We start from the raw sequence: 23,825 nt of genomic DNA, 5'->3' as shown, positions 1-23,825 counted from the left end.
TTTCAGATTTTAGATTTTTTCAGATTTTGGAATATTTGCATATGTGAGATATCTTGGCAGTGGGACTCAAGTCTAAACACAAAATTCATTTTTGTTTCATATACACTGTATACACATAGCTGAAGGTAATTTTATTCAATATTTTAATGATTTTGTGCATAAAACAAAGTATGAATATTTAATAATCAGAAAGCAAAGGTGTCATTATCTTAGCCACCCATGTGGACAATCTGCAGGTCTTTGGCATCGCCATCAACCCTGACTCCAAATTTTATATGCTACTGATAAGCAATCATTTTTTTATACTTATTTACACATAAGTACGCAATAGTAAAAAAAATGACATACCATTAATACCGTGAAAAAATAAAGTGTTCAGAGTAACTAAGCAGCACAGTAGCATCACCTGAATACCCGTGTCAGCTGTTAAACAAGAGCAACAACAAACAATGGCAGGCTTTCACTCTCCACCTACAATGCTGTGTTTTGATTAAAAGGTTACTGTACACTGTATTTTATTTTTTAGATGAGAAGAAACATCAGAAGCAGTTGAGGGACCAGGAAGTGGGTCCTCTAGGGATGAGGAGGGATTCTGCTGGATGGCTTTTAAAAATGTTTCCTCCAGAGTCATCTGCCTCATTAACAACGGTTTTTATCTTAGAAGTCTCTCTTTGATTTTATAAACTGACATGATTTCTTGTTCTATTATGAATGCACACTGCTCTAGTCCTTCAATATGCTCATCGCACTTTTCACCATGTTATCTATAGGCACTTTTTCCTACAGTGTTAACATCACCTTCATCATTACTGTTATCATGATCACCTTGATTCAGAACCATTTCAGCCATTTCACCAGCAGTCAATGAATGAACAACTAAAGCCTCATTATCAAGGCTAAAAACTGCTTTGATATCCACTTCCTCCAACTTATTGATGGACTCTGAAGGTATATTTTTTTGCATATGTAAGGAGGTTAGACATCATTTTTTCTCACTTGATGTATGAAATCTTTCAAAGTTACCTTCTTATTCATCATTATCACTGAGCCTAATTGCAAGCAAGAGGTTGTGCCAGGCATGCACAGCTGTGTCTTTAGCCATTGTGTTCCAAGAATTGGCCACAATGTATACAACATCCTTCATGCCAAACTCCTTTCACAATCCTTCCACACCAACGTTCACTGTTGCTAGCATGCTGTTAAAGAAGGTGTTTTACTATTTACTCTTCATTGATGTAAGGATACCCAGTCACATGGCTGAACTAATGAGTCACATTTTGGAGAAAGTGCATGGTATAAACATTGTTTTTAATGAGATTTTGGCTGAAGGATGAGCAGAACAGTTGTCAAGGAATAACAAAATCTTGCAGTTGACATGCAGTCCAGCTTCCCTACAGTGAGCATGAGCTGCTAGTACAAAATGTTTGTGAAACCAATCAGAAAGATGTCCCTGGTGATCCATGCTTTTTGTTAGCATAACATGGACTGATAAGAAATTCACTCCTTGAAAACAGGATGCAAGCTTTTGCCTACAACGAGTTTACACTTATGGGTGCCTGCTGCATTAGCACATCCCAGCACAGTTATTCTGTCCTTGACATTCTTAATCCCTGTAGCTGTCTCATCAGTTTTATTGAGTGGATTTATGGGGCAATAACACCAAAACAGTGATGTTTCATTAGTATCATGGACTTGGTCTGGCGTGATATTTTCTTCAGCGATGACTTTGGCAAACTCATCAATAAATTTGCTACTTTGTGATCAGCAGATGCCTTATCACCACAAATCTTTAAAAACCTAATGTCATATCTTTCCTTAAATTTCTGCAGCCTATTGAGTATTCACAGTTCCCTTTAATTTTCAGTTCATTGTGATAGAGCTTTGCTTGTTTTATGATCAGTATCCCATTAAGTAGCATGTGTTCAATATGATACTGTGGATTCATTCTTTCAATACACAATTGAGATCTTCCTTTTTAGCTTTATGCAGTGTTTTTCCATTTTTCATTATATCCTGTTTATCACTTTCAGCGTAGAACTTCAACAGTTTATCCATCTGTTTCTTCAGGTTATATATAGTGGTCATTCCAACACCATACTTTTACCCTTATACCACAGAGCAGAGCAGAGAATAAGCAAAAGAACCCACAGTGACTAATCCACATAGGTCTTGGACCCATCTGGTCACCATGGGGAACCTACCATTGATATGTCTGGACTGCACATGAGCCATTTTATCAGCTTTTGTAGGTGTGCTTACATGGGGGGAGTCTGGGCCTGTGCATAAAAAGCTGTATCACAGCTGAAGAGGGCTGGGAAGGTCTTTTTTCTTTTTTTTTTTTCTTTTATTTATTTATTTATTTATTTATTATTATTATTATACTTTAGGTTTTAGGGTACATGTGCACAATGTGCAGGTTAGTTACATACGTATACATGTGCCATGCTGGTGCGCTGCACCCACTAACTCATCATCTAGCATGGGAAGGTCTTTTTTCCCTTGGGGACAAGAAACCAACTATGTGTTGACTGCCACCCATCACATGAGTTCAGGTGCGAAATGTTCTACTTGTAGCATCATGTTGGTGCTCAAAAAGTTTTGAATTTTGGAGCATTTTGGATTTCAGATTTTCAGATGAGGAATGTCAGCCTGTATACCTTTATTTACTAAAAATGTCTTTATTATTTCCAAAGTTGTCTATAAAATTTTTTGTTCCTAGGTACATTGTACTATTTATTGCTATTTTGAGTGGAATATTTTCTTCTAATATTTTTACCAGCTGGTTATTGATCATGCATAAGAAAATTCTTGATTTTTTAGTCTTTTGGAAGATAATCTTACTGAAGAAAAAGTTTATCTGCAGAAAACTTTGTAGCTCAATAAAGTCTCACAAGCTCAATTCATACCTGTAACTAGCAACCAGGTGAAGAAAAGATGCCTCCCTCATATTCTCTTCCCACCACTGCCTTCATCCCAAGGGTAACTACTTTCTTAACTTCCAGCACCATGCAATAATTTCACCTGCTTTAAATTTCATATAAATAAACTCATACACTACAAAATCTTTAGTGTCTGGCTTCTTTCATCCCACATTCTGTTTTCAAGATTCATCCTTATTGTATAAAGTTGGCATTTATGTATTCTTAATGCTGAATTGTATTTTATTTTGCTAATATACCACAATTTAGTTATCTATGCTATTTTATGGGGATTGGATGGTACTTGCATGAACATTATTGAACATGTCTTGTACATTTAAACTTATTTATGCATTTTTGTTGGTTTACATATCCAGGATAGAATAGCTTATTAGTAGATTTCATATATACTGCCAGATATCTACAGGGGATGAACGAATTTATAGTACCACCAGGAGTGTATGAGAATTAGTACTTAACCCACAGTGTTCCAGTTCTGCACTCTTGCCAACATGTGGTACTGAGTACATTTTTCGTCTTCATTTTAGTCATTTAATGTAATAGCAGCCTTTGCTTTAATTTTGCATTTCCCTGAAAACTAGTGAAGTCAGGTACATTTTCAAATGTGTACCAACCATTTGAAAATCACTTGTGGAGTGCCTGCTCAAGCTTTCCATTCATTTTTCTTTTGTGTCTATCTTTCTATTGCTTTGCAAGAATTCTTTTTATATCTTAGATATGAGTTGTTTGTCAGTTGTATGCATTGCGAATATATTCTCCCTTTGAGGATAGACTTTATCCACCTTAACAGTGTCTTTTGCTATAGTCTAATTTATCATTTTCATCTTTATTGTTATTGCTTTTTGTGATTGGCTTAAAAAATCTTGTCTCTGCGCATGTACCCCAGAACTTAAAGTATAATAAAAAAAAAATCTTGTGTATTCTAAGTTTATGATAACATTCAAGCTATTGATTTTTATATGCCATTCCTATATCTGGCCACCTTATTAAACTTTCTTATTGGTTCCAATAGTTCATAAGATGAGATTCTTGTTTTGTTTTTTACTTTTTAGGTAGATAATCATATCATCTAAAAATCATTGACTATTTTGGTCTTGCTTTTCATATTTATTACAAAGTAACTGAAACACAGTTCTAAAATCAGCTTATATAACACAAGAATATATTATTTTACATACCAGGAAATTTCAAGACAGAGTTACTTCAGGTAGAGCATGTCAAGCCCCAGCTCTGCTTTTATGAAAGTCCCCTTGCTTTGCTATCCTCCTGTATTGATTTTATCCTCAGGCTTTTGGCCAAGTGTTGCTTAATCCTCAGGCTTAAGTCCAGGTTTGCTAAGAAATTTGTAGAAATTTCATCATGATTGAATGTTAAATATGATTAAATGCATTTTCTACAGCTATTGAGGTAATACTGTTCTATTTTTTAAAGTGCTATTTAACATACTACTATGGTCTGAGTATTGTGTCTCCCCAAAATTCCTCTGTTGAAACCTAATCACTAATGTGATGGCATTAGGAGGTATTGTCGTTGGGGGGTGATTAGATAATGAGAATGGAGCTCTCATAATTGAGATTAGTGCCCTTATGTTAAAAGACCCCAAAGAGTTGACTTGCTCCTTCCACCATGTCAGGACATAGTCAGAAAATGCCATCTGTGAACCAGAAAGCAGGTCCTCACCAGACACTGAATCTGCTGGCGCCCTGATCTTCGACTTTCCAGCCTCCAGACTATGAGAAATAAATTCCTGTTGTACATAAGCTATCCAGTCTGCGGTATTTTGTTATAGCAGTCTGAACAAAGACACATACCAGTATATTTTCTAGTTTTGAACTATCCTTGAATTCCTCAGATATACATATTCCTAATATTTTGTTCTTTTCATCTCCCACTGGATTTAGTTTGCCAATATGTGACATAATATTTTGGATTCCTTGTTAATATGGAATAGGCTTATAATTTTCTTTCCTTGTGTGGTCCTTAGCTTAATTTAAAGTGGCATAATTCCTCACATTTTCCTATGTCTTGGAGCAAATAGATAAATTATCAATTATAATCAATCTTTATTATTCATAGACTCCATGTTTGTAATTTTGCCTACCAGCTAAAATTGATCCATAACCCCAAAATCAATATTTGTAGCACTTTGATGGTAATCTGTGAACATAAGCAGAGTGGCCAAAAATTTGTCATTCTATGTTCATGTTCCCAGCTAAGGTCAAACAAGGTAACGCTCTGCCTTCTTGTCTCAGATCCCATACTATAAATAAGTATCTTTTTCGTGGTATACTTAGTGCTATGTTTTTTGCATTTTCGTTGGTGATGTCACAGTTTAAAATGGCCCTCAAGTATAATGCTGAAGTGCTGTCTACTGTTCTTAAGCAAGACAACTGGCTGTGATATGCCTAATGGAGGAAATATGCGTGTTAAATTACCTTTACTCAGGCATAACTTTTAGTGCTATTGGACATGAGCTCAATGTTAATGAATCAGCAATATGTATTACAGGGCCTTTAAACAGAAACACACAGAAAATAAAGTTATGCATTGATCAGTTAGTGAAAATGTTGTGGCTAGAGGCTCACAAAAACCTAACTCTATATTTCCCCTAGGAACGATGGTTCAGGATTCACTAATTCAGTATTAGCAGCAACTTTATGGAACAAAACTATTGTGGATAATGAGAATTCACTGTGCCCGTTGTTTAAACAGTTCACAGCAGTCACTTTAGTGCCTTTTGTAGAGACAGAGCAATAGGTACCATTTTTATTTCTTTTATGGTTTTAGTCTATTTAAGTAACCCTACTGGGCCAATTTTAGCGACTCGTGTTTTCCTGGAAAGTGTCCATTTCATCGGGATATTCACATTCACTGGTGTTTCTTTTTATATTTTATTCCTCTGTGTATGATTCATTTTTGTTCCTTATTTTGTTATTTGGGTGTGTCTTTTCCTTGATACTTGTCAACGTCTATCTTTGTATTTTCCTATGAGTATTTTCAAATAATGAGATTTTATTTTGTGATTATCTTTGCTGTTTTTATTTGCTTTCTGTTTTCTTAATATCTTCTCTTATCTTTATTGGCTCCTTTTTCTTTTTTAACTTTAAAGCTTAATCAATTTCAGTTCATTATTTCTTATTTTCTAAAATACTATATTTAAGACTAAATTTTCCCTTGAGTCTTTCTTTGGATGCATCTCATAAGATTTGATATGCATACCATGTTTTTGCTGCTGTTTAGTCCTAAATATTTTGCAGCTTATTTTGTTTCTTGAACCCAAGAGTTATTTGGAAATTTTTTTCCAGGGTACAGATACTTTCTAAAATATTAATTTGTAGCTAATGCAGTAAATTTTACAATTTTACTGTATTGTGGTCAGTGAATGTCACATATATGGAAAGCTATTGACAACTGTGGATATTTCTTATTTATGCTAATACATGGTTAATCATTGTGAATGAATCTGTATGTATTTGAAAAAATATACATTCTCTATTGTGAGGGGCACAAAGTTAAACAGAAATCTATCAGGTCAATCTTGTTGATTATGTGATTGCAATCCTCCTCATTCTTACCTATCATTTGTCTTCCTAACTAGTCAATTTCTAAGGAAAGTGAAATAGAATTTCCTTTTACAATTGTGGATTTGTCAGTTTATCCTTACAGTTCTATAATTTATTTATTGCCATGGATCAATAATTCTCAAAATATATAATTAATCCTTTTATAGTACACAATTCAGAGACTTTCAGGATATTTAAGTAGATATGCAATTCTAATTTCAGAATATTTCTACCTCAAATAAACCCCATTATCCATTAGTAGTCATTATCCTTTCTCTCCCCTCTCTGCGGACCCTGGCAACCAGTGATCCACTTCCTGTCTCTATAAACTTGCTTATTCTGGACATTTCATATAAATGGAGCAATACAATATGTGGATGCTGTCTGGCTTCTTTCACTTTGCATGAGGTTTTCAAAGTCCATCCATGTTGTAGCATGTTTCAGTATTTCATTCTTTTTTTTACATTTTAGGGTAGTGGAATAGTTGAATGGAAAAAGATAAGATTGATTTCTTTTTAACAAGAGTTTTTATTTTATTTTTAATTAAATTTTTAATTGACAAGTAAAAATTGTGTTTATGGTGTACAACATGATGTTTTGATACATGTATACATTGTAGAATGGCCAAATCTCAAGCTATTTAACATATATGCATGACTTCCTATCCTTATTTTTTTATGAGAAAATTTAAAATCTACTGTTTTAGCAATTTTCAAGCATACAATACATTGCTATTAACAGTAATCAAGATGATATATGATAGGTCTCTTGAACTTATTACTCCTGTCTAATTGAAATTTTGTGTCCTTTGACCAACATTTCCCTAATCTCTCTACCCTCAACCTCTGGTAATCACCACTTTACTCTCTGTTTCCATGAGTTTGACTTTTTTAGATTCCACACATAAGTGAGATCATGCAATATTTGTCTTTCAATGACTGGCTTATTTCACTTAACATAATGTCCTCCAGGTTCATCCATATTTTTGCAAATGACAGAATTTTGTTTTTTTAAAGGGTATGTAGTATTCCATTTTATACATATATGCCCCATTTTCTTTATCTATTTGCTCATTTATAGACATAGTTTCCATATCCCAGCTATTGTGAATAATACTGCAATAAACATGAGAGTGCAGATGTCTGACTACTGATTTCATATCCTTTGGATATATACTCAGTAGTAGGATTGCTAGATCTTATGGTAGTTCTATTTTTGATTCCTTGAGGAGCCTCCATACTTTGTTTCATAATAGCTGTACTCATTTACATTCCCACCAGCAATGTAAAAGTGTTCCTTTTTCTCTACATCTTCACTAACACATTATCTTTTGTCTTTCTAATAATAACCATTATAATAGGTATGAGGTGATATCTCATTGTGATTTCTGATTTTAATTTGTATTTCCCTGATGATCAGGGATGTTGAGCATTGTTTATATCCCTATTGGCCTGTTCTTTTTCTTCTTTTGAGAACTTTATTCTTTTGAATTGATGAATAATATCCCATTGTATAGATATACCACATTCATATTAGACATATATATACACAACATATATATACAACATATATATGTTATACAACATATGTACATGACATACAATATATATACAAACATAAAAACACTGTACATATATACCTAAAGTATATGTATATTTGCATTTGTATATACACATATACATACACACACACACAGAAACACATATTTTTACATTGTTTGCTTTAAATACTGATAATTTTTGTCAGTGAGATCTGCTGGACATAACCTTCTTTTATTTCAAAATTACATTCACAAATTCGTGTGATCATAATTAAATGTGATATATGCTAAAATCAAATGGTGCAATCACTTCAATATGTGTCAGATAAAAACTTGGGTAATTCTGGCGCCTGTGCTTATTACTGCTAGTAAATAAAACTGCAGACAAAGTTTCCTACTAATTACATCTCATTGACTATAAAGTCTGATGTGGTTTGGCTCTGTGTCTCTACCCAAATCTCATGTTGAATTGTGATCCCTGGTGTTGAAGGTGGGGCCTGGTGGGAGGTAATTGAATCATAGGGGTGGTTTCTAATGGTTTAGCACTACCCCGGAGTGCTGTCTCATGATAAGAGTTTTCATGAGATCCACTTCCCTTTTTACTCTCTCTCTCCTGCCAGCTATGTGAAGATTGTGCCTGCTTCCCCTTTGCCTTCCACCATGATTGCAAGTTTCCTGAGACCTTCCCAGCAGCAGAAGCCTATACAGCCTGCAGAACTGTGAGCAGATTAAACCTCTTTTCTTAATAAATTACCCAGTCTCAGGTATGTTTCTATAGCAGTGGGAGAACAAACTAATACAGAAAACACAATAAAGAAAGACTACGTATTAAATCATGTGATTATTCAACTATTTTTAATATGGAAAAGCCCAAAACTAAAATTTTTTTTCTAGGTGAAAATTATTTTATTTTTCCTTACGTAATTGGGGTACAGGTGGTATTTGGTTACATGAGTAAGTTCTTTAGTGGTGATTTGTGAGATTTTGGTGCACCCATCACCCTAGCAGTGTACACTGCACCCTATTTGTAGTTTTTTATCCCTTGCCCCCTCCCAACCTTCCCCCCATGTCCCCAAAGTCCATTGTATCATTCTTATGCCTTTACATACTTTTCTATTCCTGAATTACATCACTTAGAATAATAGTCTTCAATCTCATCCAGGTTGCTGCAAATGCTGTAAATTTATTCATTCCTTTTTATGACTGAGCAGTATTCCATCATATATATATATTCATATATATATTCATACATATATTCATACATATATTCATATATATTCATACATATATTCATATATATATTCATATACATTCATACATATATTCATATACATATATTCATATATATTCATACATATATTCACATATATTCATATATTCATATATATTCACATATATTCATATATTCACATATATTCACATATATTCACATATATTCACATATATTCATATATATTCACATATATTCACATATATTCACATATATTCACATATATTCATATATATTCACATATATTCACATATATTCATATATATTCATATATATTCACATATATTCATATATATTCATATATATTCACATATATTCACATATATATTCATATATGAATATATATTCACATATATATTCATATATATTCATGTATGAATACATATTCACATATATATTCATGTATGAATACATATTCACATATATATTCATATATATATTCATATATGAATACATATTCACATATATTCATATGTGAATATATATTCACATATATTCACATATATTCATATATGAATATATATTCACATATATTCATATATGAATATATATTCACATATATTCATATATGAATATATATTCACATATATTCATATATGAATATATATTCACATATATTCATATATGAATATATATTCACATATATATTCACATATATGAATATATATTCACATATACTCATATATTCATATATGAATATATATTCACATATATTCATATATGAATATATATTCACATATATTCATATATATATTCCTATATCTATTCCTATATATATTCCTATATATATATTCTTATATATCTATTCCTATATATATATTCCTATATATATATTCCTATATATATTCCTATATATATTCCTGTATATATTCATATATATATATATATATGCCACAGTTTCTTTTTTTATTAAACTTTAACTTCTGGGATACATGTGCAGAATGTACAAGTTTGTTACACAGGTATACATGTGCCATGGTGGTTTGCTGAACCCATCAACCCGTCATCTACATTAGATATTTCTTCTAATGCTATCCCTCCCCTTGCCCCCAACCCCACAACAGGCTCCAGTGTGTGACGTTCCCCTACCTGTGCCCGTATATTCTCATTGTTAATCTCCCACTTATGAATGAGAACATGCGGTGTTTGGTCTTCTGTGCCTGTGTTAGTTTACTGAGAATGATGGTTTCCAGCTTCATCCATGTCCCTGCAAGGGACATGAGCTCATCCTTTTTTATGGCTGCATAGTATTCCATGGTGTATATGTGCCACATTTTCTTTATCCAGTCTGTCAATGATGGGCATTTGGGTTGGTTCCAAGCCTTTGCTATTGTGAATAGTGCTGCAATAAACATATGCGTGCATGTGTCTTTATAGAAGAATGATTTATAATCCTTTGGGTATATACCCAATAATGGGATTGCTGGGTCAAATGGTATTTCTAGTTCTAGATCCTTGAGGAATTGCCACACTGTCTTCCACAATGGTTGAACTAATTTACACTCCTACCAACAGCGTAAAAGTGTTCCTATTTCTCCACATCTTCTCCAGCATCTGTTGTTTCCTGACTTTTTAATGATGGCCATTCTAACTGGCGTGAGATGGTATCTCATTGTAGTTTTGATTTGCATTTCTCTAATGACCAGTGATGAGCTTTTTTTCATATGTTTGCTGGCTGCATAAATGTTTTCTTTTAAAAAGTGTCTGTTCATATCCTTTGCCCACTTTTTGATGGGGTTGTTTGTTTTTTTTTTTCTTGTAAATTTGTTTAAGTTCATTGTAGATTCTGGATGTTAGCCTTTTGTCAGATGGAGAGATTGCAAAAATTTTCTCCCATTCTGTAAGTTACCTGTTGATGGTGATGATAGTTTCTTTTGCTGTGCAGAAGCTTTTTAGGTTAATTAGATCCCATTTGTCAATCATGGCTTTTATTGCAATTGCTTTTGGTGTTTTAATCATGAAGTCTTTGCTTATGCCTATGTCCTGAATGGTATTGCCTAGGTTTTCTTCTAGGGTTTTTATGGTTTTGGGTCCTACGTTTAAATCTTTAATCCATCTTGAGTTAATTTTTGTATAATGTGTAAGGAAGGGGTCCAGTTTCAGTTTTCTGCATATGGCTAGCTAGTTTTCCCAGTACCATTTATTAAATAGGGAATCCTTTCCCCATTGCTTGAGTTTGTCAGTCTTGTCAAAGATCAGATGGTTGTAGATGTGTGGTGTTATTTCTGAGGCCTCTGTTCTGTTCCATTGGTCTATATATCTGTTTTGATACCAGTACCATGCTGTTTGGGTTACTGTAGCCTTGTAGTATAGTCTGAAGTCAGGTAGCGTGATGCTTCCAGCCTTGTTCTTTTCGCTTAGAATTGTCTTGTCTATATGAGCTCTTTTTTGGTTCTATATGAAATTTAAAGTAGTTTTTTGTAATTCTGTGAAGAAAGTCAGTGGTAACTTGATGAGAATACCATTGAATCTATAAATTATTTTGGGCAGCATGGCCATTTTCATATTGATTCTTCCTATCCATGAGCATGGAATGTTTTTCCATTTGTTTGTATCCTCTCCTATTTCCTTCAGCAGTGGCTTGTAGTTCTCCTTGAAGAGGTCATTCATATATTTTATAAGTCATAGTCCTAGATATTTTATTCTCTTTGTAACAATTGTGAATGGGAGTTTGCTCATGATAGACAAACTCTCTGTTTGTCTATTATTGGTGTATAGGAATGCTTGTGATTTTTGCACACTGATTTTGTGTCCTGAGACTTTGCTGAAGTTGCTTAAGGAGTTTTGGGGCTGATACAATGGGGTTTTCTAAATATACAATCATATCATCTGCAAACAGAGATAATTTGATGTCATCTCTTCCTATTTGAATACCTTTATTTCATTCTCTTGCCTGATTGCCCTGGCCAGAACTTCCAATACTATGTTGAATAGGAGTGGTGAGAGAGGGCATCCTTGTCTTGTGCCAGTTTTCAAAGGGAATGCTTCCAGCTTTTGCCCATTCAGTATGATATTAGCTGTGGGTTTGTCATAAATAGCTCTTATTATTTTGAGATATGTTCCATCAATACCTAGTTTATTGAGTGTTTCTAGCATGAAGGGGTGTTGAATTTTATCAAAGGCCTTTTCTGCATCTATTGAGAAAATCATCTGGTTTTTGTCATTGGTTCTGTTTATGTGATGGATTACGTTTATTGATTTGCATATGTTGAACCAGCCTTGCATCCCTGGGATGAAGCCGAATTGATCGTGGTGGATAAGCTTTTTGATGTGCTGCTGAATTCAGTTTCCCAGTATTTTATTGAGGATTTTCACATTGATGTTCATCAGGAATATTGGCCTGAAATTTTCTTTTTTTGTTGTGTCTCTGCCAGATGTTGGTGTCAGGATGATGCTGGCCTCATAAAATGAGTTAGGGAGGATTCCATCTTTTTCTATTGTTTGGAATAGTTTCAGAATGAATGGTACCAGCTCCTCTTTGTATCTCTGGTAGAATTCAGCTGTGAATCCATCTGGTCCTGGGCTTTTTTTTGGTTGGTAGGCTATTAATTACTGCCTTAATTTCAGAACTTTTTGTTGGTCTATTCAGGAATTCGACTTCTTCCTGGCTTAGTCTTGGGAGGGTGGATGTGTCAAGGAATGTATCCATTTCTTCTAAATTTTCTAGTTTATTTGTGTAGAAGTGTTTATAGTATTCTCAGATGATAGTTTGTATTTCTGTATGCCACAGTTTCTTTATCCATTCATTGACTGATGAGCATTTGGGTTGGTTCCACAATTTTGCAATTGCAAATTGTGCTGCTATAAACATGCATGTGCAAGTATCTTTTTCATATAATGACTTCTTTTCCTCTGGGCAGATGCCTAGTAGTGAGATTGCTATACCAAATGGTAGTTTTACTTTTAGTTTTTTAAGGAATCTCCACACTGTTTTTCATAGTAGATGTACTAGTTTACATTTCCACCAGCAGTGTAGAAATGTTCCCTGACTACCCCATCCACACCAACATCTACTGTGTTTTGATTTTTTGATTATGGCCATTCTTGCAGGAGCAAGATGATATTGCATTGTGGTTTTGATTTGCATTTTCCTGATCATTAGTGATGTTGAGCATTTTTTCATATGTTTGTTGGTCATTTGTGTATCTTCTTTTGAGAATTGTCTATTCATGTCCTTAGCCCATTTTTTGATGGGATTGTTTGTTTTTTACTTGCTGATTTGTCTGAGTTCATTGTAGATTCTGGATATTAGTCCTTTGTCAGATGTATAGATTATAAAGATTTTCCCCAACTCTGTGGGTTTTCTATTTACTCTGCTGACTGTTCCTTTTGCCATGCAAAAGCTCTTTAGTTTAATTAACTCAATTAAATCCCAGCTGTTTATTTTTGTTTTTATTGCATTTGCTTTGGGTTCTTAGTCATATACTCCTTCCCTAAGCCAATGTCTAGAAGGGTTTTTACAATGTTATCTTCTAGAATTTTTATAGTTTCAGGTCTTAGATTTAAGTCCTTAATTCATCTGGAGTTGATTTTTACATAAGGTGAGAGATGCGGATCCAGTTTATTCTCCTACATGTGGCTAGCCAATTATCCCAGCACCATTTGTTGAAAAGGGTGTCCTTTCCCCACTTTATGTTTTTGTTTGTTTTGTTGAAGGTCAGTTGGCTATAAGTATTTAGGTTTATTTCTGGGTTCTCTACTCTGTTCCATTGGTCTATGTGCCTATTTTTATACCAGTACCATGCTGTTTTGGTGACTATCACCTTATAGTATAGTTTGAAATCAGGTAGTGTGATGCCTCCAGATTTGTTCTTTTTGCTTTGTCTTGCTTTGGCTATGCAGGCTCTTTTGTGGTTCCATATACATTTTAGAATTTTTTTTAATTCTGTGAAGAATGATGGTGGCATTTTGATGAGAATAGTGTTGAATTTGTAGATTACATTTGTCAGTGTGGTCATTTTCACAATATTGATTCTACTCATCCATGAACATGGGATGTGTTTCCATTTTTTTGTGTCATCTATGATTTCTTTCAGCAGTGTTTTGTAATTTTCCTTATAGAGGTCTTTCACAAACTTGGCTAGGTATATTCCTGACTATTTTATTTTATTTTTTGGCAGCTATTGTAAAAGGGGTTGGGTTCTTGATTTGATTCTCTGTTTGGTCGTTGTTGGTGTATAGAAGAGCTACTGATTTGTGCACATAAATTTTGTATCCTGAAACTTCTGAAATCTTTTATCAGTTCTAGGAGCTTTCTGGAGAAGTCTTTAGGGTTTTTGAGGTAAACGATCATATCATCAGCAAACAGTGACAGATTGACTTCCTTCTTATCTGACTAGATGTTCTTTATTTCCTTCTCTTGTCTGATTGCTCTGGCTAGGACTTCCAGTTCTAGGTTGAAGAGAAGTGATGACAGTGGGCATCCTTGTCTTGTTCCAGTTCTCAGAGGGAATGCTTTCATCTTTTCCCCATTCAGTATTTTGTTGGCTATGGGTTTGTCACAGATGGCCTTGAAGGTTCTCCAAAAATGAAGAAACTCTGTCCCAAGACTGCAGCATTAGCTCTTACCTAACAGTTTGCAGCCTTCCATTATGCCCTATAGATTTTGGACTTGCCAGTCTCCAAAATTACATGTCAATTCCTTGAAATAAACCTCTAATTACACACACATGTGAGTTATACATATATGAGTATCTCCTACTGATTTTGTTCCTCTGGGAAACCCTGACCAACATACTAACCTACTTCCTGACACAAGTTGCTCTAGCACCAAACTGAACATGAAGCATCTCAAAAGGTCTTGAAATGGTGCTGTTCTCAACCAGAAGATAGGCTTCACTATGAAAATTTCCCTGTCCATCTGGTGATTTTATCCTTACCCCTTTACATAAGGGGTTGCCAAGCCCTACCTGTATGATGCTTTGCCCTTCATTAGGTTCCTCCCACCTCTAAAACCCAGAGGTGGTCACTTCCTCTGAGGCAATTAATAACTTACTTTTTGTTTTATCATAGCTCTATCTATGTTTTACAGTAAAATTTGAAATTCAGTTTCCTATGCTCTGTTTTTATTTATTTATTTATTTATTTATTTATTTGTTTATTTATTTATTTATTTTTGAGACAGTCTCGCTCTGTTGCCCAGGCTGGAGTGTGGTGGCACAATCTCTGCTTACTGCAACCTCCACCTCCCAGGTTCAAGTGGTTCTCTTGCCTCAGCCTCCTGAGTAGCTGGGGATTACAAGGGTCTGCCACCATGCCCAGCTAATTTTTTAAATTTTTGATAGAGACAGGGTTTCACCATGTTGGCCAGGATGGTCTTGAACTCCTGACCTCAAGTGATCCATCTGCTTTGGCCTCCCAAAGTGCTGGGATCACAGGTGTGAGCCACCACACCCAGCCCCTATGCTGTTTTTGATAGTAAAAGGGAATTTTGGAATTTAGAAACCCATTTTCTCTCCCACAAAAGCCTGACCATGTAGTATTTTCTTACTAGAAATTCAGAAATCATAATTTGAGACTAGCAGTGACTTTATTCTTCTAGAAGACATATTTTCTAGTCCTGAAGCGCAGTTCTTCTAGAAGACATATTTTCTAGTCCTGAAGCGCAGAAGCTTATTGATCCAATAGAAGGGAAATCACATGGCATAACAATTTTAAAAGTGAATTAAAAAATCTTGACATTAAAAAATACCAAATTGATTCTGATAGATTGAATTTCCTTATGATCCAGTTGGCCTAACTTCATTCAGTGGCTTATAGTCACCAGTTATGGTAAATTATATTATTTGTTCACCATTCTTTCTTCTCTCTTCAGCCCAGACATATATTTTAGCAGGGACACTTTCCAATGTCACTGGCTTAGTTTGACCAGGTGACTTGCTTTGGTTAATGGAATTTTAAAGAACATAATGTGAACCACATTCAATCAGAGGCTTTAAATGTTCACGTATGGTTTGGTTTGCCCTCTTGCATTCTGTCCCGAAGAGATATTGTTCCAGGGAACCACAGCCTCTTCAATTCAAGTCCCAGAATGAGGAGACATATGAAACAGACCTAAATCCAGTCTGTATCCTGGTGCCAAGTCTAGCCAAATCTAGCCCAGCCAAGTCCAGCTGTGCCATACCCAATTCATGGGCCTGAGAGCAAACAAATAAGTGTTCGTTTGTATAAGTCAACTGAGATTTGGGAGGTGGTTTTTTTTACACAGCATTATTGAAGCAAACAGCTGACTAATACAGCAGTTTTATAGTAAATTAGTCTTGCATGCTCTATATTTTACATGGTTCACAGCAGTTTTAATTCAAATTATATATCTGATTGTGCAGTTCAACCAAGTATCTGTATGAATTAACAACATAAAATAATTTGTAGTATGTAGTTTTTTCAACCACACTTGGATGAATGCAGTGGAAATATATCTGTGTCTTAGTCTATTTCTGCTGTTATAACAAAACACCACAGACTGGGTAATTTATAAACAATAAAAACTTATTTTTTCACAGTTCTGGAGACTGGCAAGTCCAAGATCAAGGTCCTGATTGATTTAGTGTCGGGTGAAGACACTCTCTGCTTCAAGATGGCACCTCTTACTGCATCTTCACATGGTAGAAGAGGCAATTAAGGGGAACAGCACTGTGTCCTCACATGGCAAAAGATAAGGAAGGGTCAGGAAGCTCTCCAAAACTTTTTTTAGCCCTCATGATTTCATCACTTTTTCAAAGGCCTCACCTCTTCACATTATGACCTTGGAGTTTAAGTTTCAGCATTTAAAAGCAATCTGCATCTTTCCATTAGGTCAGAAATATTACAATTGTTTTCCACCAGCAGGCCAGGAAACTAGCAAGGTCTTCATACATGCAAGGCCTTCTACTTCACCCTGGAGTATAGCCATTCTTGACAGGCTTTATGTTGGCCAAAAATAACATACTATCCAGTGGGAAGATAAGTACAACAACTTCCTCATGACCAGCTGTTCACTTATGCAATTGCAGCGCAAGCGCAGCCTCCTATCAATGTGATAAAAGAATAAACTAGGGACAAATTTTGGTATTCACATATTACCACAGATGTCTATCTCCTCTATCTTATGTTGACATCCGTGATGGCCTTTCTGAATAACTCAGGGCATCAGAGGGTTGCTCTCTCCCGCAAGCCAAGATAACGTTGGCAAACACATCTGTATAATGTGTGCACTGGGCACATTTCCTTGTTGAATTATTCAATTAAATCTGATAATGAGAGCACATTGACATAGTTAAACACTCAGGTGAATAAAAGATTCACTTTGAAGTGCAGAAATTTCTGGAGTCATCTGTATGTTAACAAGTGATGATACTCGCTACCACCATCCAGGGAGGGAGAAACTTTAGAAAAGGTAAGCTAGAGTTGAGCATGCTGGAGGCTTTTTCTGGCATGATTTCAAGGAGATGAAAGGTGGAGGCAGTTTCCAGTGTTCATTTGAGCCATCAATCTTTTTAGAATAAATGAATTGAATTTTAAGAGACAGAAAAATAAGACTCAGTTCATAAGTGAATCTTATTCCCCTGAACTCTAATGGGACATAGAAAGATGAACACTAGCATAGATATCAACACATCTGATATCTATCTTCCTTCTGCAAAGCCCTTCAAGCACGAACTTACAAAAACATCAGATTTTCTTATCTCGATTCTCACCCCGTAAAATGGGAGAGTTTGGCTGGTCCCACATAATTACCATGGTACCTATTACAAAGTCCCCATAGAACTTTTTGCAAATAAAAGGGCCCCATCCATAAATGCAAATTTGGGCAGTAGCTGTTATTTAACTATGATGTTTACATTGTGAAACATCTGCCTGTCTTTAAAGCAGGGCACCATCACTAACAGTGGTTTGGGACTTGCAAATGCTAGCTTGTATTTTTATTAGCTTGCCTCATCTCTCCAACTACTCTGTATGCTTCTTACAAATAAAAAACATCAAAAAACATCTCTTAGTTCTTTTTTAACCTTCATTACTTAGCATAATACAGAAAGCACAAAGCTCACCAATAATTATAAAATGAAAGTAGTTAATAGCTGACATTTATTGATCCTCTTCCATGTTCCAGACCCTGCATCAGTCATGTTATATACACTGTCTCTAACTAATACAATTGTACAATAACCCCAAAAGAAAATATTATCCCAATTTAACAGATCAAGAAATGGAGGGTTCTAGCTGATGCTATAAGGCAAGAAAATAAAACCAAAAGGGGTAAAAATTAAAAAGGAAGAGCCAAAATTACCAGTATTTCTAGATATTTGGTTTTATACATTAAAAAATCTAAATAATCTACAGTTACATTATTAGAATTAAAAAGATAGCTGGGCAGGTTTTCAGGATAAAAAAAGGAATATACAAAAATCAGTTTTATTTCTGAATGACAAAATATAAAGAGCAAAAGTTAAATAAAGAGAGAATTTATAATATTTAAAAATATCAAGTACCAAGGAAAAGATCTGCCAAAAGACATGCCAGACTTCTACAAAGATAATTATAAAACTTTATGAGAAAAAGACAAAGACCTCAATAAATAAATTGATATTCTGTGTTTGTGATTAGAAGACCCAATATTATAAAGAAGTACATTCTCTTCACATTGATCTGTAAGTTTAAGGCAATCCTAATCAAAGTCCCAGCAGGATTTTTGTTAGAACTTAAAAATCTCTTTCTAAAATTTAAATGGAATGACAAAGGGCAGAGAAGACCTACACCACCAATCTTGAAGAACAAGCTGGGAGAATTGCTATATTGGATGTCAAGATTCCTATACTGTATTTCCTGACCTATGCAATGACTGCTCAGGTATTTAAAATATACATTAAGATATATGTCTATGTTTCTCCATTTTTTTGGAATAGACAATTTTTGTCATGTTACATTTTCACAATGAAAGGGATATTTGAAAAAGAAAAAAAAAAAAGGAAAGAAAATGAGGGTCAGAGAGGCTATGGCTATGAGACTAAGCCGAGACCATACTGCTGGTTAAATAAGCATGATCATACATTTAATGAATAATATATGTTTTAAATACTTATATGTTCATGATTAACAGTTTAGAAAAGCAAGAACCAAAATAAAGTATCACTAGTAATTGTTAATTGTTGACATATTTTACTGTCCTCATCACTATTTATTCACTGTTCATGGAACACAGAAATCGGTTCAATCACATAAGATGCTTGTCTGCCCTAAATCTTTCTTTCCAAATCCTTATATATCAGACTTATTAAGGGGAAAATTTTTTGTCAAAGTCTTATGCTTACTTGCCATTGAAATAATGTCTACTCAATCATACCTCTATTTTATACACTATTTCCCCTATTCACTCAAGAAAAATGTAAAAACAAAACTAGGGAGAAAATGTGGAGCAAATGAGAAAACATGCCTTTTTGAAACACTAGACCCATCTAAAAGTAGTAAATAAGTGTTTACTTATTCCATTAAGAGGTTAGAAAATGAATCATTTTTTGCTTCAAATTGTGAAACGATGTTACCTCTAAATTTGTATGTTGGGTATTATTTCTCCACTGACCTCCTCATGATTTCAACCTGATAATGTGGATGAGTCATTGAGATGAGTTTCCTCCTCGTATTATCTCATTCCAGATCAGGAAGGACTATTTAGCTAACCACTTTTTTTTTGCCTCAGGAAATTGGAGCCCAGACAGATGAAGTGACCAGATTGCGGTTGGTCAGCTGGCCGGTGTCAGAGCAACAATTAGAGACCAGGCTTTCTCTCCATTATCCCAACTCCAGATTTCCAAATTGTACTTTTAAAAATCCAGTATCTTTTCCTAATGTAATAATTAAGAAATATCACATAAGCATAAGGAATACGTATTTTTCTTTAGTTATTAATTAGCCAGTGACTTGAAGAGCAAGCCTCTAAAAATATGTAGTAAGTCTATTAAAAAAAAACAAAACAAAAAACTAACTACTCTGCTTATTCACAGCACCAGGAGCACCAGGAGCTGGTTTATTTAAAAAAAAAAAAAAAAAAAAGGCTCACGTTTAGTGTTTTATTTAGTTCTCACTGCAATCTTGTCAGCTGTTGTTATGAACTTGACTTTATAGATGAGGAAACTTGATCAAAAAGACTAAATTATCCAGCTGTTAGATGGCAGAGTCAGAACTCAAAAATGGCTTTATAAACTTGACTTTATTGCTTCCCCCATTTCAACACATTTCCTAATTCTTTTCATGACAGAGTTACCCAGCTATCCCCCAATGGGTTCGAGATTCCCATTTCAAGAGTGTAGAGTTCTACCCAGAAGGTGGCTGCGTGGACAGTGACTACATTCTCAGCTCCATGCCTATTTGGGTGAGGCCCTGTGATGAACGGTCATCAGTGGAATATGAGCAGAAGTGTTATGTGTCAGAAGAAGATATGCCTTCTCCATCCTTTCTTTTCCCCTACCCTCTGGTTTGTGTTGGTTTCCAGTGTGTCCTTGGGAGGGGTTTGGGCCATAATTTCAAAAGACACAGTCCTGAATACCGCAACCCCAAATGTTGAAATCTGGAAAGATCAAAACCTCTAAAGGAAGGCACACATTGAAGATGGCAAAGCCACTGTGCCTTTGTCCCTAAATAAGAGTGGGGCAACTGTGCCTTTCACCACTATGCTGTTAACCAGTTATATACACAATGAACTGTTACGTTAGCAAAAACAAATATTTCTTGTAAAGGCCACTGAAATTGTGGAGTTTGTCTGTTACAGTAACTAGCAGTACTCTAACTAAAATGAGTATCTTTCATAATGGAGATGAGAATTCAGATTTCTACTATTCTCTGACAAATCTCCATAACACTTATTTATCAAACCACTGATTTTAATTATGCTAAATGGAAATGATCGTGGAGAGTCACTTTTCCAATGACCTCTCTGTCCCTTGGTTTTCCATTGTTAAGGTGAATGATAATTTCTATCTTTTATTTCTATTTGTGGTATCCAAACAAAATCATCATAAAAACTCCATTATGGCATAGTTAATTGTAAAATAAATATATATGACCAAAAAAATTAAAAAGACTTCTCTCTTTTAAACTTTTCCAAGCAATTCCCATCTTCAAAGGTAATTTTGAGGAACATGTACATCTCTGACTGGGAAGGGGGTGGTGATCTGAATTAATCAGTGAGGATTTATTGAGTTTCCTAAGTGTATGACTTATGCATGGGTTTCCCTGCTCGTTGGCAACCCTCAAAGCCTTAACCCTGAGGATGCTCCCTCAAGAAAACATAACGCCTGTTTTCTGGGCACTGGTTCCAAAACATGGCCTGAAACACTATGCCAAGAGCTCAAATCTCTTGTATTTCCCACCACACAGATGGTCTGAGGCCTTCACTCCTCATACTTCCTGGATGTGGTTGCGCCAGAGGTGAGTAGGAGAAAGAATGCTTTTGAGAAAGGTACCTTGAGAATTTATTTTGACAACTCCTCGTCATCCTAGGCTTTGCACTTTCTCTGTCCCTGAAACTTCAAGGTGTTGTTCCTCTTAATATTTCAAGTCTAAACCCTGAATCCAAGATCTGAAAGGAAAGAAAGTTTTGCCCACAAAGCAGCTCCCACAGCAAATGATGAATGCTCCAAGCGCTTTCTGGGGGGAAAAAAAAACGCTGAAACAGAGTTTAGTCACTAGAGTAAATCCCCATAGAAAAAGAAATAAATCTCTGTGACATCTGCTAATGTCTGCCACTTCCTTAAACACCTCTACCTGTCCAGTTGCCATACCTCTTTTCCCCTTTCCCCAATGCTTCTTTTGTTCTGTTTTTGGCCTTCAGGGGATGATTTAGTGAGCAGATGGTACCAAGAAAACCAAGGGTATTGCATCCAGCTGTGTGTACACAGATTGGTGAATTCAAGCCTCTGATCTAGGATCTGAAATAAAAATCAGAATAAGTGAAAAGATGGTTGCTTTTTTTCATGCCTTATTTATTCATTTGCTCAAGAAGCATTTGCTATTTGCCTATGGTGTTAGTATTGTTTAAGACAATAGAGAAATACAGATAAAAAGACACCACCTCTGTTTTTCAGGTGCAAGTTATGTACTTAAGGACCCCAAAACTATAAAACCAAACCATGAAGAATGAGAGATTTAGCACTAATAAAATGGAAAACATTCACATGTTAGAACACATGATACATTTGAGTCAGGAAAAGTGTGCTCTTGTTTTATTTATTTGCTTATTTGTGGGAGGATTTCCCTGGGATGAATTATGAGAAATATGACATTGGCCTAAAACACCTGGCAAAAGATCCTTGGGCTGCAGGTATTTTGAGTCAGACTCTAAGTATAACCCAGGGTTCAGATTTGTTCCTCTCAGATGAAGAGGTGAATGAGGAATATAGGAGAATGCAGTGGAGATTCACAAAGGTGACAAAGGCCTGGAAAAGAAGGCTCTGACGGAGCCGATGGAAGCAATAAAAGCTCCCGTTATAGCTGAATTTATAATCAGCTCTACCATGGATCAAACCTCAAATAGTCCCAAAGGGACTGTGCAGACTAAACTTCAGCGCAGAACTTCCACTCTTTGGTGGCTATTTTGATGTCAGACTGGGCCTATCCAAAGCTGCCACATGAGTCACCTTGAACTCTGCCTGCTTCGCATTATTGCCTTTGGATTCTCTTCCCTGGAGGTTCTTCAGGCAGCTGGACTGCATTGTGCCATGACATGCTCCTCATTTTCCCCACAAACGTCTCTGATTGAAGGCAGATGACACACGACCTTTAGCTAACCCTTAGGAATCTGTGCTAAGCCCGGTTTAGCATAGCTAGGTTGTAGCATGGATGTTATTCCTAGCTTCCAACCTTATGGGTCATGGGTTATATAGAACTCCATCTGTTGTGCATTGCCAGGAAGACCAGAACCAGACTGAAATGGTGTTTAAGTTAAACATCCAGATAATTAGACCCTGAACCCAACTATTGAGAAAAACCACACCTTTAGAAGTCTTTAAGAACACTACAGATACTCACCTGTCTTAGATGCTCAAATACAATTCCCCATAAAAGAGGATTTCTTGATATTCCCTCCAACACTGTAACTGAATAGCCCAAAAACACAGGTGCTGGCTTTTCTCCTAGTTTTACTTTCTACTTCGCCCATATGTTTAGAGAGTGTAGGAATAGATGGGATGTAATTAATCTGCAAATAAACCATAGCTATCATATAGCTCTTTCATGGGCCTGGAAAATGTCCCAGTAATTTTTAAATCTGGTTATCTCTTGCTCCATTTAAATTCATTTAATCAGCTTGATTCTTGTGGCATCCTCTTCAGTGTCTTCCATCATCTTCATCACCATTCCCATAATCATCACTAAACTATATTGAGTTCTCACTCTATGACAGATTCCATGCCAAAGGCTTTACATATATCATCTCTTATAAACCTCTCAATAACTCTATTAAGTACATACTACTATTGTCTCCATTTCGCATGTGAGGAAATAGACTGGAGGAGGTTATGTGACTTACGCACTGGTAATGATTA

The 23,825-nt window shown here is 35.3% G+C and overlaps 1 long non-coding RNA gene across 2 annotated transcripts in view; it reads left to right on the top strand.

Annotated features, from left to right (window-relative positions):
- LOC129060419 (uncharacterized) overlaps positions 1-22,239 on the top strand; it is a 46,492-nt gene extending 24,253 nt beyond the window's left edge. The window contains exons 3-6 of one of the 2 annotated variants that reach the window (XR_008527121.1): positions 8,663-8,761; positions 20,543-20,656; positions 21,661-21,711; positions 22,115-22,239. This is a non-coding gene — a long non-coding RNA (uncharacterized LOC129060419). Of the gene's footprint in view, positions 1-8,662; positions 8,807-20,542; positions 20,657-21,660; positions 21,712-22,114 lie in introns of both variants that reach the window. The other variant, XR_008527122.1, reaches the window with a different exon arrangement.
- The last annotated feature ends 1,586 nt before the right edge of the window (positions 22,240-23,825 follow it).

This window comes from Pongo abelii, chromosome 6 (genome assembly GCF_028885655.2).
Source record: "Pongo abelii isolate AG06213 chromosome 6, NHGRI_mPonAbe1-v2.0_pri, whole genome shotgun sequence".
Lineage (NCBI taxonomy): Eukaryota > Metazoa > Chordata > Mammalia > Primates > Hominidae > Pongo > Pongo abelii.
Note: the sequence above shows the minus strand (reverse complement) of the source record. Positions and strands in the feature narration are given on the sequence as shown.